The following is an 18,657-nucleotide window of genomic DNA, read 5'->3' on the forward strand; positions in this document are numbered from 1 at the left end:
ATTCAGTCGACCACACCCTTCCGTTGTTGATATTTAATTTGTCTTTAGTCCAAAATATTTGAGAAGAATTAAGATAGATTGCTAATTAATTGCATTACGCCTTCTCTTAGAAATATAGATTTTTTTCTTTTACTTAAAACAAACAAACGAAGCAATGCTAATTCTCTTACACAATTCCACTCATTGCTCTTTCTCTTTTAATTAGCAGTTTTATTTATCATTCATAGGTTTTTGCCGACGATCTGATGGCGGTTTAGAAAACAATTGTTTAATCATTAAAAAGAACATCTGTGACCGATGGATTTTTAAACCAGGAATCAGCAAACGTCTTGCATTGCTGTCGTGCTCTATTCTCCGTTAAAAATGAATTATTAATGACGTAGGTGGTACTTTTCAGCCAATCATTGTGTCGAGGCATCGGCAGATGTTACTTTTATTAGGCAGGAATTACAGTGAGAAACATATTTAGTTGACTGTCGAATGAAGAAGACGAATCAGTCTATTAACAACAATACAGCTATTACAACAACATTTACCTTGTTGTTGTTTTTATTGGTTCGTGTGAATGGGATTCTATTGAAAATATTTGTCGCAAGGACGAGAGTTAAGCAAAACTCTTTAAAGTTCTAACAATACAAAACAGAAATATATCACATTATTATGTTTGGCTTGTTGCCGTTTTACTTCATTTCATCCATGATCGAGCAGACATATGATCAAAGACATTCCAATACTGACCACCCACCCTACACTTTTAGAGACTCAGGGTTTTTCGAGGACTAAATCATTATGCAAAAGTACCTTCTAAAGATCACTGCAGAGTATGAGTTGGGGAAGATTTCATTGGTATTTTTAGCAGATCGAGTCACTGGTCCATCTGTTCCTTTATCTATTACGACTTACTTCTTCAGCTGCCGAGCCGCAGGCCTACCGACTTGTTCGGGCTTACCTTGACTCTTAGCATCGCTTCATATTCATTTATCCTGCAATCAACTACCCTGGTAGTACCGGACCCGAAAGTCCTCCAGAACAGATCTGATACTTCATCTTCGTTGATCCCTAGAGTTTCCCCGAGAACGTCATCGCTCTTACCCACCACTAAATTTCTATATATTGCTAACATAGGATTATCTATATGTATGTATATAGGTGATTGTTTCCTTAAGGTATGATCAACAAAAAAGTACTCCATCCAATGAAAGATATCGTTTAATGTACACAGCATATAGGTGAACTGCTAAGAGTTTCTTGCTGTGAAGACGCGTGGCAAGACACGGTTTTATAACGTACCTTGTGTTTCCAAGCAATTTATTGGGCTCTGAGCACATGGTCTGTTTTATTTGAAAATTAGGACATTGGTACACAAGAAACTACCTGAAAAGATGAGAAAAAAATCGAGAAGGTTGATGCAAAAAATGGAAGGGTAATTGAAAACAAAAAGAAAAGAAAAAAAATTAGAGTTACGTCCTCTTTGACCGTATAAGCCATAATTAAACTAGTTGTAGTAGAAAAATTCAAGAGAGAGGGATGCAAATTCTGAGAGAGCGCTGCTCAATCCGGAGAGGGTGGTACCCTCCAGTTCGCCAAAAGAAACTTGTCTATTTGTTTGCATCAATCTTCACGTTTCTATTGTCCCGTTTTCTCTCGTCGTTCCGCATGTATTGGCGTCCTGATTTTCAAATAGAACAGAACATGTGCTCAGAGCCTGTATGTGAAGACGCATGTCTCAGTGGCCAGTGGTTAGAGTGTCGGGCTCACAATCATAAGGTACTGAGTTCGATTCTTGGACCGAGCTGTGTGTTGTGCTCTTGGTTAACACACTTTATTTCACGTTGCTCCAGTTCACTCAGCTGTAGAAATGAGTTGCGACGTCACTGGTGCCAAGCTGTATCGGCCTTTTTGACTTTCCCTTGGATAACATCTGTGGCGTAGGGAGGCTGGTATGTATAACTGCTAGTCTTCCATAAACTACTTTGACTGGATTGTGCCCCGGAGGTTAACTTTCTAGGTGCAATCCCATGGTCATTCATGATCGATGGGTGGGGGTCTTTTTACTTTATGTATGTATGTATGTATGTATGTATGTATGTATGTATGTATGTATGTATGTATGTATGTATGTATGTATATATGTATGTATGCATGCACGTACATACAGACACACACATGCATACATACATACATACATACATACATACATACATACATACATACATACATACATACATACATACATACATACATACATACATACAAATAAATGTATGTCCAAAAGGACTATGGAAGGTCAGAGTGATATACCAAATTGGCTTGCTACAGCAAGGACAAATTTTGTTGCCAAAAATGAAATGACTGAGATGGCAGGAAACTACAGGCCCGTTTCTTGCCTAAATATTAAGTGCATACTGTACACAAGTTGATTCAACCAATTCCTCCAGGACCATTGTGAGTCGAACAACAGTGCGACTGATGAAGAGGTTGGTGGAAAGAAGGGAGTGTGAGGATGTTCCGAACAACTTTTAATAAACGAAGCTGTACTGTCTGAAGTAAGGAATCAAACCAGAAACCTTGTGAGAGTATGGCTTGACTATAAGAAGGCATTCGACTCTAACCTTCATTCATGGCTGTTGAAGTACCTACATCTGGTAAAGGTACCCACTACCTTAATTGCTGCTATAGAGCGACTCACAAAGACATGGACAACAATTCTTACCCGCACATTTGAGAGCAGAATAATTGTTTCTAATGGTATAGGCATTAGAAAGGGAATATTCCAAGGAGATACTTCTTTTCATTTTGGCACTGAATCCATTATCGTTCCTACTGCAGAAAACAAATGGTTACATGCTAGGATCTTCGACTGCTAAAAGTATCAATGTAACTCATAATTTCTTTGTAGACGACCTGAAGATTTATGCTAAAAGGGGTAAAAATGCAAAAAAACAACTGGAATTAATAGCAATATTTTCAGCTGATATAGGCATGGAATTTGACCAAAAGAAATGCTCATATTTGGTTATAGAACGCGGTAAGTCAGTCCCCCAAACCCAAAACCTGTGCATCAACGGTCTCTCTATCTCCGCTATTCCACGCAAAGAATGTTACAAGAACTTAGGCACAGACGAGAATGTATCATATGAAGGTATTGTGAATAAAGATAGAGTGACCCGAGAATATTACACCAGACTTAGGAAATTATGGCAAGAATTCACAAAAAAAAAACAAACAATAAAAGACGAAGACAGGTGGTGTAGACAACAAATATATGTATTAGTATAACGCCCGGGAAATGAAAAAGTCTTTAACGTTTCGAGCCTACGCTCTTCCTCAGAAAGGAACTCAGAAAGAAACAAGGAGAGAAAATAATGTGAAGTGGCTAGCGATCTATCTCTCTTCTTACAACAAGCCAAAATCCCACAATGCATTTGCAGTGCCCGTGCTGATCCCAACATTTGGGATACTTGATTAGTCTGTAAAGAAAATCCACTCCAAAGGTACCAAAACCTGCAAAATCCTGACAACAACTGGAAATTTCCACAGAAGCAGTGATGTTGACAGGCTCTAGCTAAGAAGAAATGAAGGTGGTAGCAGCCTGGGATCAGTGCCTTCGGGTGCCGTATGGTATCACTCAGGCAGCACCCGATAAACAACAGCAGCAAAAATAAATATATAAATGAAGTCCTGAAAAGTGAAGTGAGCAACATTGTACGCGTTGGCAGTGAACTCCACAAGAAGCACTCTCTTCTTAATGTTCTTCTATACAGCCCCAAAACAGCTGGGCCCTCTTGCCTCCGAGAAGATCTGGACGTAAAGCACTCAGCATACAAAACAGAAAGACCATTTATGGGTATGTTGCCCGGAAGCTTGAAGAAGACAGTAGAATTGACACGAAGCGCAGCCTCTCTTGGACACAAGACCACTACATCACATCATACTTTGCAATCCAGGAACAGGAGATTGCCACAAAGTGCCTGGTGAACAAGAGCGACAGAGACGCTCTTGTAATCCCAAGGGGCAACCGTGTGTGTAGGTTATGTCATGTTTCTGTGGAAGACATTACGCATGTGATAAGCAGCCGTCCTAAAATGTCGTCACGGTACTACCGCCCTATGCAGCACGGTGTTGTTGCTAAAACAATTTACAAGCCCATCCGCAAAAAAGACTCTTGATATAAACTTAGAATATCCCTCTGTTATGGAATACATTTATAAACACCAACTCAAGGAATACTGGTGGAATATTCCCATCAAAACTTCTGTTAAATGTTAACATAACAGACCGGATGTTGTTGTTTGGGATAGAGAGACAATGGTATGAACCATCATAGAGGTTAGCTACCCTGCAGATATAAATATATCTTTGAAAATCTAAGAAAAAATATCTGTGAACAACTGTTTCGAAATCTCCAGTGTCTATATCCGGACTATGAATTCATATTCATACCAATAATAATTGGAGCACTAAGTTTTTCTGAAAGAGAAATCGACCAGCTAATTCGTACATTATAAGTGTAATCTGTGAGTGGAACAGTAAAAATATGCAAGACTTTTCTCAAGTTACAAATGTGAATTTGTCTGTGATAATTACATCCCAAAGATGGATTCTTGTATCTTTGTTTGAAACCGGATCCTTCCTCAGTCGAAGATTTATAATAATTAAAAAATAGAATATACATATATATATATATATATATATATACTTGGAAATGAATGTGTTGCGTTCAATTAGAATAATAAATAATTATATATATATATCATCATCATCATCATCGTTTAACGTCCGCTTTCCATGCTAGCATGGGTTGGACGGTTCAACTGAGGTCTGGGAAGCCCGAAAGCTGCACCAGGCCAGTCAGATCTGGCAGTGTTTCTACAGCTGGATGTCCTTCCTAACGCCAACCACTCCGTGAGTGTAGTGGGTGCTTTTTATGTCCCACCGACACAGGTGCCGGACGAGGCTGGCGAACGGCCACGCTCGGATGATGTTTTTTTGTGCCACCGACAGATGTGCCAGACGAGGCTGGCGAACGGCCATGCTCGGATGGTGTTTTTTACGTGCCACCAATACGGAGGCCAGGCGAGGCTATATATATATATATATATATATATATATATATATATATATATATATATATATATATATATACATATATACATAGCTGTGCGTGTGTGTGTATATATGTATGTATGTATGTATATGCATATGAGTGCATGTATACATGTGTGTGTATGTGGGTATAGACACGCATACATAAAGACACACATCTGCTTCTCTATTAAAATATAGAGTGAAGCGGTTCTCAGTGGTCTCCGGGAATAGAATGTCTCAGCCCGCGTCATGGTGAAACGTAATTCGTTATAGCGAAGCCGCCTCCATTTTCCATGGCTGTCTGTGATTATATTGAAAGTAGTTGGTGGTATATAAAAGCTGTTAAGGTGACAAGTCATATTATATAAATAATATAACAAAAGCTTAAACTGTATAAATTGCAAACAGATCGAGAAGAGGCGACTAATTTAATTGTTGTTAACGTTTTAACATGGTCTGTTCAGTGAGATAGGTACGTAGACACACACACGCATAAACGCAGGTGTTTGTGAGAGGGAGTGTATGTACGAGAGAGAGAGAGAAAGAGAGAGAGAGAGAGAGAGAGAGAGAAGAGAGAGAGAGAGAAAGAGAGATACAGAGAGCGCGCACCTTATTAAGCTACTCACAAAAGAAGCGATTGTTATATTTCCTTATAGGTTGCTTTGTAGGTGTTTTGGCTGAAGTCCTCAACCTGTCGCTGTTAATCACAGAAGGTCATCGGTAACCTTTCATATCGTCAAGCCTCTCGTCTCATTTATAAAATTACTACACTCTTTGACGGTCTTTTATCAAAATGCAGCCATTAGTTTCTGGTACTTTTCCATTCCATTTGTCCTTCCTTAATAACGTTCTCGAATTGGCTTTTGTCTATCTTAATTTTACAGCCTAATCTAAGAAGAAACATCCACGGCAAAAAAAAAATATTAACATCAATCAATAAACGGAAACCCGTGTTTCGCAACGGTGCATCACATGATCATAGTTAAATAAAAGTATATTTTAAAATATACTTTCCCAAACATCAAAGTTTGAAATATGAAACACTGCGCTTAACTTTGCACCAATTTAACACACACACACACACACACACAGACATGCACCCATACACATTACACTCACACACACATTACGCGTAGGTCTTCAAATTAAGAATATCTATTTAGAGTGAAATTGTAAACAAGTTCGTCAGTAAAATTTTTCTGTTCAAAGTTAAGAAAGAGCCCTCCCAACTTTCCCAACCCTGCCTAAACTTTTATTAATTTTGAAGTCGACATATTGAATATTTATTAAATTAAACCAATTACGTGATCTAAAGTAAGATAGAAAAACCGAAATGGTTTACATATCGATTTCAATGTTTAAACAATATTATCGATATGAACAGCGTATTTGTATTGACTTCCACAATCAGAAATATTTAACAGCAATACATTGCTAAAGTCGGTTCGTTGGCGACAGACAAAGATGGAACTTAAGTAAATGCAATCACATTATTAAAAATATTCAACCTCGTGCTTCTCAGTTCAAATTCTCCTGGAGTTTCCAACAGAAATAAAATTTCAATTAGCCATTCATTAGTTCTTCGATTTCATTAGTTTTATTGTTCACTAAAACAAGTGCCACTAAACCAAAGTTATAAGTGAATATCTGCGATGAGGGAACCAGTTTCAGACATTGTTTTCTAAAATAATATTCACTTAAAGTTTATCGTATATATATATATATATATATAATATATATATATATATTGTTGTATTTAGGGATGTTGCCAGTTTAGCCAATAAAACACACGCACTATATATTTGGTGTTAATTTGCTTCAGCTTTATTGTATTTTTTTTTACATTAATCGTATTTCGGCCAGAGTTCTTTCGTCACACTTCTGTGACCTCATCAGTGGTCCTTTGCTTTCCCTTTTCTTATTTGTGTGTCTTTCCTTACTATCGATCAGTCATTTTGTATTTTGAATACCTATTATATATGTGTTTATTTGCGCATGTGTATACTCCTATGTGTGTCTAGTAAGTGCGTGTGTATGGGTGTGTGTGTGCCTGTATTATCTGTATCCCCTATTTATACACGTTCGTTTAATTTGTTTTTATCTATTTTGTTCATGTGTATATACCTACTTATTTTTTATTCTTTCTTTTTTTCGTATTTAATTTGATTTAATTTTGTTAACGTATATAGTTATTTAATTCCATTTGTTTGTCTGTGTATTGTGTTATTCATATTGTTATCGGTTTTTGAGGATCTTATTCTGTCATATGTTGTGGTTTATTGGGGGCTAGCGTTCCATCCCAGTTTTCCTATTCAGGCTGGGTTTATTTTCTATTATGTGTGCAGCTTCTGTAATTTTGTCCAAGTGTTGCATTTGTTCTATGTGTGGACACGATTTTAACTTCTATGTTGTTGAGAGAACCCCCGTGATCAGGAACTGCAATGGAAGATTCTGGTTTTTCCTCACTCAAAGATTTATGTTTAGCTATGATGCATTTGGGCGATATTTGCCGCGAGGTTAAAACAATATAGTTACACTCTGATAAGAAGCCGAACAGTGAAGTATAGACTGCTACAGTTCTAGAAAGATCTTCCTTTTGGCATTGAATTATGCAAGAAGTAAACAATAATAATTCTGGGTTGGTGTTTTTGTTGTCGGCGAAGTTTCCAGAAAAAGAGACGGAATCAGTTATCTGATAACGGCATCACACCACATCTCCCCTCCCGCTCCTCTCTCTCACTACACACACACACACACACACACACATATATATATGTATGTATGTATGTATGTATGTACGTATGTATGTATGTATGTATGTGTATATATATATATATATATATATATATTATATATATATATATATATTATATATATATATATATATATATATATATATATATACAATTTATAAGTTGTTTATAAATTCAACCTTTAAAGGTATTTTTTAATATGCTGGCAATTGATAAAATTTTTTTCGAAAATTTTATCCTATATTAGTTGTAAATATATATATATATATATGTATTACATTTCTAAATATCTCAGAGAGATATAAGCAGTAGTGGTACAATAAAGTAGTTGTATACTGTCAACTTAATGTGACTGATTGCCCGATTGAATTACTTGGGACCTTGTTTGGTCTGAATCTTAAAGATAATACCTACAGTCGTACGTAGTTAAATTAAACAGTTTGGTTAAATTACTTGAGTCTGTTTCACACCGGATGTATGATTGGAAGACTTGAACGGCTGATAAATACCTGGGGAAAAATAACATCAAAAGATGAACCTAAAGGAAACTATTTGGTCGGAGGAAGTCAAACCAGGCATTACTTCAGAAGTCGTCCGGCGGCTGGGCTTTATCCCAGGTGTGTTTAATCAAACTGGAGCATCTCTTTGTGCGAGGGTCCTCTACCGGGGTTCGAAAAGTACATGCTACTCAGTCGGCATCTCAACTTGAGAATTCTACGACTTGAGAATTCTCTCAAAAGAAATCTGATTTTGTGTTTGGTTATAAAAACTCCTTTCCTCAGTTTATTTTCTACAAGTCAATGTTTATAAAATGTCTTTTATTTTATTTAAAGAGGTTCGTGCCAAGTCGTTATAACTCGTTTCCATAGGACAGTAGAATGAGAAGCAAGTTTAGAGGGCGATGGTAGGAGTCATGAGTAGAAATAGCCTTGGGTTGCACTGAGTCTTGACGAAGACACATCAATGAGCCTATAGAAAATGATCAAGTTTAGTCTTATAGACAACTTTCAGAAAACTTTACTTTGGAAATGCCATCAAACCTGCAAGATAGCCTGATGAAACTATCATCTACTTTCTCCGACTCGTCTCCTTGTGACCTGCGTTGAATTTTCTCTTCGACGTGTGAGTTGAAAAGATCAATTATGAAATAGTTATTTTAGAAGCTTTATTTGTCAAAACAGGGAGGGTGATGGCTGTAAGCTCTGTGATTATTGTTTTACTACCAGCGAACGCCCTTTTGCTTTTCTTTGGATATTCTTTGTTAGAAGAGGTTTAAAGAAAAATAGTATTTCTAAATCACAGTCAATTTCAAGAAAAATAGAAAAAAGTCGAAAGATTAAACCATTGTTACCAAGACAAAGTGACAAAGACTCATAATGTGTTTTTTAGTCTTAAAACAGTTGACACAAATGTGGCATCATCATAGTCGTTATGTTCTTTACGTAGGTTTTTTTCTCCTCTTAGGTAAATGTTGGTTTTGTTCTGCCATTCTATCTTTGGGATCTATACCTGCTAATAAGTGACTTGCTGTTCTCTGCTCGCTTTAGGTAACTCAATACCATTTTCATTATTCGAAAGATATTCCTGTCATGCATTTAGTATGAATACTAACAGCTTCTAATTTTACAATGAAGTTTATATTTTCCTTTTCGATTCCCTTTCAAAATAGTTCTCTTCCTTTCTCTCCTCCCGCTGAATAATCATTTTTTTTTCTAGCTTTCAGCCTACTTCAAAATGGAAAGCATTATTTCTTTTCATATTTGCCATGTTTCTTAACTAATTATATTAAACCACCGCTGTTTTATTTTTCTATACAATCTCTCTCCAAGCCTACAGCAGTGATTTAGAGCAGGTTTAATTATAGTAATCTTTTCCCGATTTATGTCTCTGCTAAATGTAGCTTGTCGATGTTTCATTTTGTCTGTTGCTTTCCAAGTCTTGTCATTAAATTTCATGTTTTCCTGTCTAGTCGTATTAATTAGTTTCACATTCAAACCTATTACAGGAAACTTCTGGATCTTATTACCTGGTACAGTTAATTTCGCTCGACCAACATGTTTGCTTTTAGCATTTATTACTGTTCTCTTAACAATACTTCTCTCGAACATTCTTTTCAGATTTTCTCTTTCACATTTTAGATTTGCATCCTGTCCATTTGTTCGACTATTTCAACATATTTTACTCTTTAATTTATGATTATTCTTTAATTTCTGTTTAATTAAATATTATTAATCATTGTGAATATAGACATAACTATAATGTCCTTTCTTTCCGAATAGCAGTTTCATTAATATGTGTGTGTGTATGTATGTATGTATGTATGTATGTATGTATGTATGTATGTATGTGTATGTATGTATGTGTGTGTATATATGTATGTATGTATGTGTGTGTATATATGTATGCACGTCTGTATCATTCTTCCTCTCTTTCTCTCTCTCTCTCTATATATATATATATGTTGTTACGGAATCACCCGTCGTCGCCCGTCCCGAACGGCTCACACAAGTTCCGCCACGGAACCCAAAGAGGCGGAGAGAGGAGATACAGATAGATACTGCCACAACCTCAACAGCACAGAGATACAGAGGCACAACCGAGATACAACCCAAAGAGGCAAGGCAACAACTGGCAACACTGGCTTATATTCAAACAACAGTTTATACGACAATTACAATTGTTACAACATCAAGATACATCAAAGCATGCACGTGACTACTCAATACATAATACAACAGCATTTCAAGAGTACAACTCAAAGCATAATACAACATCATGTAACAATTCAAGAGTACACGTCCCAAGACAACAGTTCTTTAAAGTCTCTTCCTAAACATCACAATCAACAAGTCCTTTACTCTTCTTCTTCACAATGTCCTTTATCGACCACATCGACAGAGTCCTTGACTGTTCAATACACCGTGACACATATCAATGCACAAACACATACCTCAATTCCTAATTGAATCTGCCAGTGTCCCATTCCTCTCAATACTGCTAATTCCTCTGAATACTGCTAATTCCCTTCTGTGCCGCCAAGCTTTCTCGCATCCAACTTGCTCCTAAGAATTCCAACGCTTGCTCCTTAAATCCAAGGTCCGTCTGTCTTCTTCGAGGACCGGCCAGCGACTCCAAGATCCGTCTGTGTTCCTCGACGACCGCTCAACGACTGCCAAGACCTCACTTCGTCTCTGTCCTTGCTTCCACTCCCTCATCTCCCTCTGTACCGCTCACACCCTCTCTAACTGTCCCTTAGTCTTATACTCTATCTCTCTCATGACAGCTCTACCATACTCTCTGCCTGTCCTTCTCTCTTACTGTCAATACCCTCTCCATCTGCTCTTAGATTCCCTTAATCTGTCTTCCTCTTTCACATTCTCACTGACCCTTTTCTCAACCGCACGAGGTCACAGGTCATTCCAAAACCCATTAGTCCTCCATTAGACAAAAGACTGTCACATTTTCACCAGACATACTGGAACCATATCCACGATGTGGGTCAGAAACACTGCACTAGTTAAACCCGTAACAATATAATACACACACACACAAACATATATAATATATAATATATATATATTATATATATATATATATATATTATATATATATATATATATATATTATATATATATATATATATACTTTTTTTTAAGCAGCAGAAAATTCAACAAAATCTGTTACTCTGAGTTTCTCGTTGCCGTTCATCAGACAGTTTTTGCTAGAATGGAACATATATATTAATTCAATCTATACTCTTACAAACGCTACACCTTTAAAAAGAAATGGACTTGTTGATTGGCCCTTAGAAAAAACGGTCAATCTTCGAGCGATAAACAAAAGGTCAAAAATATATGTATATATATATAAAAAAACTTATAAAAATTATAAAATTATAAAATCCGAGAAAAAACCGAGAAAAAACCTATTGCCGTTAATGAAGACAGTACAAATTAATGCATAGAAATTAAACCTGTTATAAATACTGCAATACATATTTATATTAAAATCCACATATATATATCAACATACACAAAAGGATGCGCGTAAACGCCATACATACATATACAGACGTATGAATATGAATCTAAATTATACACATAAAAGCATGTGTACATATATTCACGCAAACCGTCTCGCACGCAAGCTAAAATTCATCTATGTAGCAATTCTCATATACTGAGCAAGGAGGGGGAACGAAAGAAAGGGAAAGAGAGAAAAAAGGAACGAAAGAGGGGTGGGGGGGAACTTGTAGCGATGTTATTGGCATCTATAGAGGCCAGTATACATACACAAGTTTGAATTGATACATATACATACCGTCGTGTGTATGCGTGCTTAAGCACAAGCATACTTTCACTTACACATACACAGATACGCATGCTTACAAATACATATGCTTTGCTATACACAAACTTATATAAACATTCTAAATTTGACAACATTGCTTTTTTTTAAAAAAAACATTGCTTTTAAAAAATGGGTGCATTAATAAAAATATATACGAAAGACATATAAAATAAAATATAACATCCTATTTTGGGTCATTTATAAATAATCAAGGTAATATAAATAATCAGGTAATCCTATGCAATACAATAACATGAAAACAAAGTTTGTAGGTTTTTCCTAATATATATGTAGAAACAATAAGACTTTGCTATAGATCCGTCGTAGCGCTTAAGAGTCAAAATCAAAAATCAAAAATCAAAATACAAAATATATACTCTATCCATATGGTATATTTATATTCGACATTTTAAATTTAGCCGCGTGCCTACATAAGTTCATTAACTCACTTCTTTGATTCAAAGAATTATTGTCTTTGAATAATATGTGCATTTTTTCTAATAAGCAAAGCTTGCACTTGAAATTATATTTGTAAGCTCCATGCCTGTATGGTGCCGCCTGTCCAGAATGCTCCATGTCACGTTGAAAGGTGGGGCTTCCTTTTCTTTTAGTTCCCAGACATATTTTGCTAGGCTGGTTTTCTTCCTATTCTCTGGGTATTTAAAAGAATCTTATGAGAATAAAATCTTGTTTTAAATGAATTTTCTGAAGCCCCTGTGTATGTCTTGTATTCCGATGAGCCTTCCACTTGCACCTTGGCTCTATAAATACTCCTTTCACTAGACATTTCCCTTCTAACGGACAGGAGCTTTCGTTTTTACAATTACATTTCTTAATGGGCTCGGCACCATGTCTAATCTCAATTAGCTTCCTATTATGTTGGCTAATGTAAGAGGCGAAATTTCTGCAACAAGAATAGCTAACCTTCAGGGTTCTTCTATTAAATATTCTGTAGAATTTATGACCCTGCTTAAAATGCTTAGAGACTAATCTCAAAAATTCCTTACCTATATTAGTCTTTACGGCCAAATTGAAAGCCGGGTTGAACCACAAAACTTTCCTGGTCCTAGTTCTTCGTGCAGCATTATTATTAGCATTAAGCTGGTTGAACTGGATCTTCTCGGGAATCCACTATTCTTTAATGCGCTATCGTAATAAGGTGCAGCATTATGGAATGCTGCCTCGTCCGAAGAAATTGAAGATATTCTTCTACCTACATTGCTGACTAAGTTGCTAAGGATAACTGGTGGATGGTTCGAATCTTTGCTAATATACGATAGCTTTTCATTGGGCTTACGGAAAGGTTTAAATCTATCCAATCTTACATTAAAATTTACGTCTAAAAAATCTACACTATTCATGTTAGTATCTATCGTAATCCGTAAGCCCATCCTTTGAAAGAAAGCTATAAGGTCCTTCCTAAGTCTATCTGATTCATGGCCGTTTAGATTATGCGTGGCTATAAGGCCGTCATCCCTATATAGACCTGCATCTATAAATAGGAATTCTATTTTTAGATTATGGAGAATAAGGCTCCTATGAGCATACATAATTCAGCCCCGTCGTATGCCCCCATCGGGTACTCGAAAAGAGAATCCTCAGTCTTATTAATCCAGGTGGAATCCTCGAAAAACAGAAGCGATTTCCTCGCATGCATAATAATTTCAATTTCCGAGCTATCGATGTTGACATACTGCTTGGCGAAGTCCAATGCCCTTAGGAGCAACGTCCTAGATATCGACGGGTAAAAGTCAATAATGTCGAATTGTGTGAAACTACAATTATTCTTATAGCTAATACCTTTAAACCACTCTATAACTGACTTACTATTCTTCCAAATTCTCAAGTCTACTTCACTATCTAACTTAACTAAAAAGTGTCCAAAATATTTTTGCTAATAATTCCTATCTCAGTTTTAGCCGGATTTATCAATCTACATTTGGGGTTTCTACTAAAATTGTCTTTATGGTCTTTCAGAGTAATAAAAGCTGGTCGTGGTGAAAGGTATTCAATCCTATCGCTAATCTTAAGATCGTTAGCTATTCCTCTTGCTTCTAAGTTCACCTCTTTGTATATATTCGTGTTGTCTTTTTTGTATGTGTCCGTGACACTATTCGAAATCAGGCGTTTATAAACGTCCTTATCAAGTGCATATATATATATATATATATATATATATATATATATATATACATATGTATATATGCATAACAGTGGTGTATGAGGCTTGTTATACTGGGTACCAAAATTCAAGCAGGCTTCCATTAAGACCTGTGATTAAATTACTGACTAAGGCTAAAATTATAATGAATTTGCCATTTTTAATGAGTGCGCAGCGCACACCTTAGAACGCTCGGAATATACGCCTTGATACATACAGATCCATCATATCGTTAGCCACTACACACATTTTTTTCTCTCCTTGTTTTCAGTGTCCCTTTCTGTAGAAGAGCGTAGGCTCGAAACGTAAAGGACTTTTTCTATTCATGAGCGTTATACTAATACATCTGTTTGTTTTGTACACCATCTGTCTTCGTCTTTTTTTTTTTAGTAACCTCTCCCTATATATATATATATATATATATATATATATATGTAGGTCCCGAGTTGATTCGGGGTTAACCACAGTAAATAAGGTACTCAATACATAGCAGAGTAAAATTAATTTATTATATAGAAGGAGCTTCTACAGGACTAGAACTGTTCATTCAAGAGAAATCTTCAGGAAGCTAGTTAACAAGAATTGTATTGGCATTTATACATTTAGGCAGGTTTAACGGGGTGTTGGTGGGGACTTTTTTGGGGGTAGGCAGCGCAAAATATCATACTTGGGGAGTGGTCAAGGAGTCAGTGTTAAATTAGATAGAAGAATAAATAAAAAATAAAAAATAAAAAAATAAGAAAATAAAATAAAAAATAAAAAATAAAAAATAAAATAAAAAAATAAAAAAATAAAAAAACCCATATATATAAAAAAACAACCTATATATAAAAAAGGGGGTAATAGAGTTTTTTTTTTATATATGGGTTTTTTTATTTTTTATTTTTTTATTTTATTTTTTTATTTTTTATTTTTTTATTTATTCTTCTATCTAATTTAACACTGACTCCTTGACCACTCCCCCAAGTATGATATTTTGCGCTATGCCTACCCCCCAAAAAGTCCCCCACCAACACCCCGTTAAACCTGCCTAAATGCATAAATGCCAATACAATTCTTGTTAACTAGCTTCCTGAAGATTTTCTTGAATGAAACAGTTCTAGTCCTGTAGAAGCTCCTTCTATATAATAATATATATATATATATATATTATATATATATATATATATATTATATATATATAGTTAATCCAAACAAGAAAGCACAAAAAAAGACACAACAATGCGAGGACGTGGAACAAATATAGTATTATTGGATGCTCAGGAAAGAAGGAAAGGAGGGTTTAACGTTTCGAGCCGAGCTCTTCGTCGGAACCATAGGAGAAGGAAAGATCCAGAGAAGGGAAGACAGAGGGAAAAAAATCGCCAACGGTACATACGAGGTCACATTTTGTATATATATATATACATATATATGTTATATGTATGCATACACACACATGAAGCGTATGTGGACTCTGGCTGAATGTATTACTGCCAATGCACCATAATTTAAAAAAAAAAGGATTTTTAATTCAATGAAGCGTTACACGGTATTAAGGAATTTTCCGACATCAGAAGATCATCGTCTTCTCACCACCTGGTTGAGTAAATATAACTCGACGTTTGTATGTATTTTTCGCTCAGAAATCATGGTCGTAAGATTGTAACCTGTACGAGCCAAACGTTTTTATGCAGTTTTGAAGCCAAAATATACCGAATACAAGAAATTCTGAAATTTTCGATTATGAATTATGTAAATTAGATTATTTAATCTAGGTAAGTGCACAACAAAAAGGGTGGAGAATTTCTTTAACCAGTTTCAAGGTAAGAGAACCAAAAGTTTGATATTCTCTTTTTTTTCTGACTTCATCGATAGATACATTATTTACATTATTTACTTTAGACGGATATTTGTCCTCATCTTGTTTGTTGTTAACACAACGTTTCGGCTGATATACCCTCCAGCCTTCTTCAGGTATCTTGGGGAAATTTCGAAACTGGGTTCTCATTCCTAAGGTATTTTTTGATGTTATTATTATTTTTATTATAATTTTATTATTATTATTATTATTGTTGTTGTTGTTGTTGCTGTTGTTGTTGTTGTTGCAGTTGTTGTTGCTGCTGCTGTGGTTGTTATTGTTCAGGTCACTGCTTGGAATCGAACTCGGAATCTTGGGGTTAGTAGCCCGCGCTCTTAACCACTACGCCATAGGCTCGTGGGCCTATGGCGTAGTAGTTAAGAGCGCGAGCAACTAACCCTAAGATATCGAGTTCAATTCCAGGCAGTGACCTGAATAATAATAATAATAATAATAATAATAATAATAATAATAATAATAATAATAATAATAATAATAATATAATAATAATAATAATAATAATATAATAATAATAAACACGAAGAAGAAGAAGATGATGAAGAAACAACAAAAGCTATAAAACAAATGAAATCCAAACTAAAAATAGAACAGCAACGAACCATGATAAAACGATGGCATGAAAAGCCCCTTCATGGTAAATACTGCACTAAACTAAACGCAAAAGAAATAGACAAAGAAAACTCCCAGCAATGGTTGAGAAGCTCAGGACTCAAATCAGAAACAGAGGGATTTTTAATTGCAGCACAAGACCAAAGCCTCCCCACCAGAAATTACCAAAAACATGTAATGAAAAGAAATATTACAAGTAACTGCAGAATATGTGGAGATGGACAAGAAACAATAAATCATATTATCTCTAGCTGCCCAGTCCTGGCTAAGAAGGAATATATTTACAGACATGACAGAGTTGGAACCTACATACATTCGAAGCTATGCCAACATTATGGAAAACAACAGAAAAAGATGGTATAGGCACACACCAGAAAAGGTCACAGAAAACGAGAAAGCAACCATACTCTGGGATATGCCGATACACACAGATAGAGAAATTAAGGCCAACAGATCAGATATAGTTGTCAGAGATCATGAAGAAAAAAAATGCTTTCTAATTGATGTATCAATACCGGCAGATGACAACGTGTCTCTAAAAGAAATGGAAAAAACTCTCAAAATACAAAGACCTGGAAATAGAGGTAACTAGAATGTGGAATCTGAAAACAGAAACAATTCCTATCATAGTAGGTGCATTAGGCATGATAAAAAAATATTCAGACAAATATATAACAAAAACACCAGGACTTACAAACACATATAACATACAGAAAATTGCACTACTAGGCACTGCACACATCCTACGCAGAACACTTTCCATACAATAACCATCAGAGCATCACAACAAATCACAGCACATACCCAGGCACACAGAGCTGCGCTCGGTAGTGAAGTGAAAGCACGCTATAAAAATAGAACTACTGAATAATAATAATAATAATAATAATAATAATAATAATAATAATAATAATAATAATAATAATATAATAATAATAATAATAATAATAATAATAACATCGAAAAATACCTTAGGAATGAGAACCCAGGTTTGAAATTTCCCCAAGCCACCTGAAGGAGGCTGGAGGGTATATCAGCCGAAACGTTGTATTAACAACAAACAATATGAGGACAAATATCCGTCAAATGTAAATAATGTAAATAATATACATAATTCCTCATCTCTTAAATATAGAACTGCTTCATCGCTATATTCTGATATTTTTTTTTATTAGAGTGAATTTTTCTCACTGTCTCTGAGTTGTGTCTTTATCACCATTCACATTTGCATTGGTCTATCTCTTTATTCCCTCACCCTTTCTTATCTCCTTGCTTTTTCCTCTCTATCTCTTTATTTACACATTTTCATTTATATCTATATTCACCTCTCTTTATCGACACCAATTTCTCAATTTCTTCATTTCTATCTACATCAATTTATTCCTCTAGTTCTCTTATTCCCCGCTCTGTCTCAACATCCCCATTTACATCAATTTCTCGCTTTTTTTCTTTTTCTTTCTCTGCTTCTCCTGATTATCTCCACATTCCTCTCTCTTATCCTCTCTCTACTTTCCATAACTACATTTACATCGCTTTTTCCCCTTCTCTTTCCATACCTGTCTTTACTTCCTATCCACTCTTCCTCTCAATCTCAGCAACATAGACCTCAGCAAAACCGCCTAAACACCAAGGGTACCATTATCTGTAAAACCCATACAAACTGGTAGTTTGAGCATTTAAAAACAATGCTCCTGGCATGGAACTTAGAAGAAGGTTCACCACTAAAAAAATCTAATCGCCCAGACCCTGAAGAATAGAAAGGAGAAAGGAGGACGAATTCATTCGTTCACATACCCTGGTTAAACTGTACATTGGTTTATTAGACAGTATCATCA

The sequence above is a fragment of the Octopus sinensis genome, linkage group LG9 (assembly GCF_006345805.1).
Source record: "Octopus sinensis linkage group LG9, ASM634580v1, whole genome shotgun sequence".
NCBI lineage: Eukaryota > Metazoa > Mollusca > Cephalopoda > Octopoda > Octopodidae > Octopus > Octopus sinensis.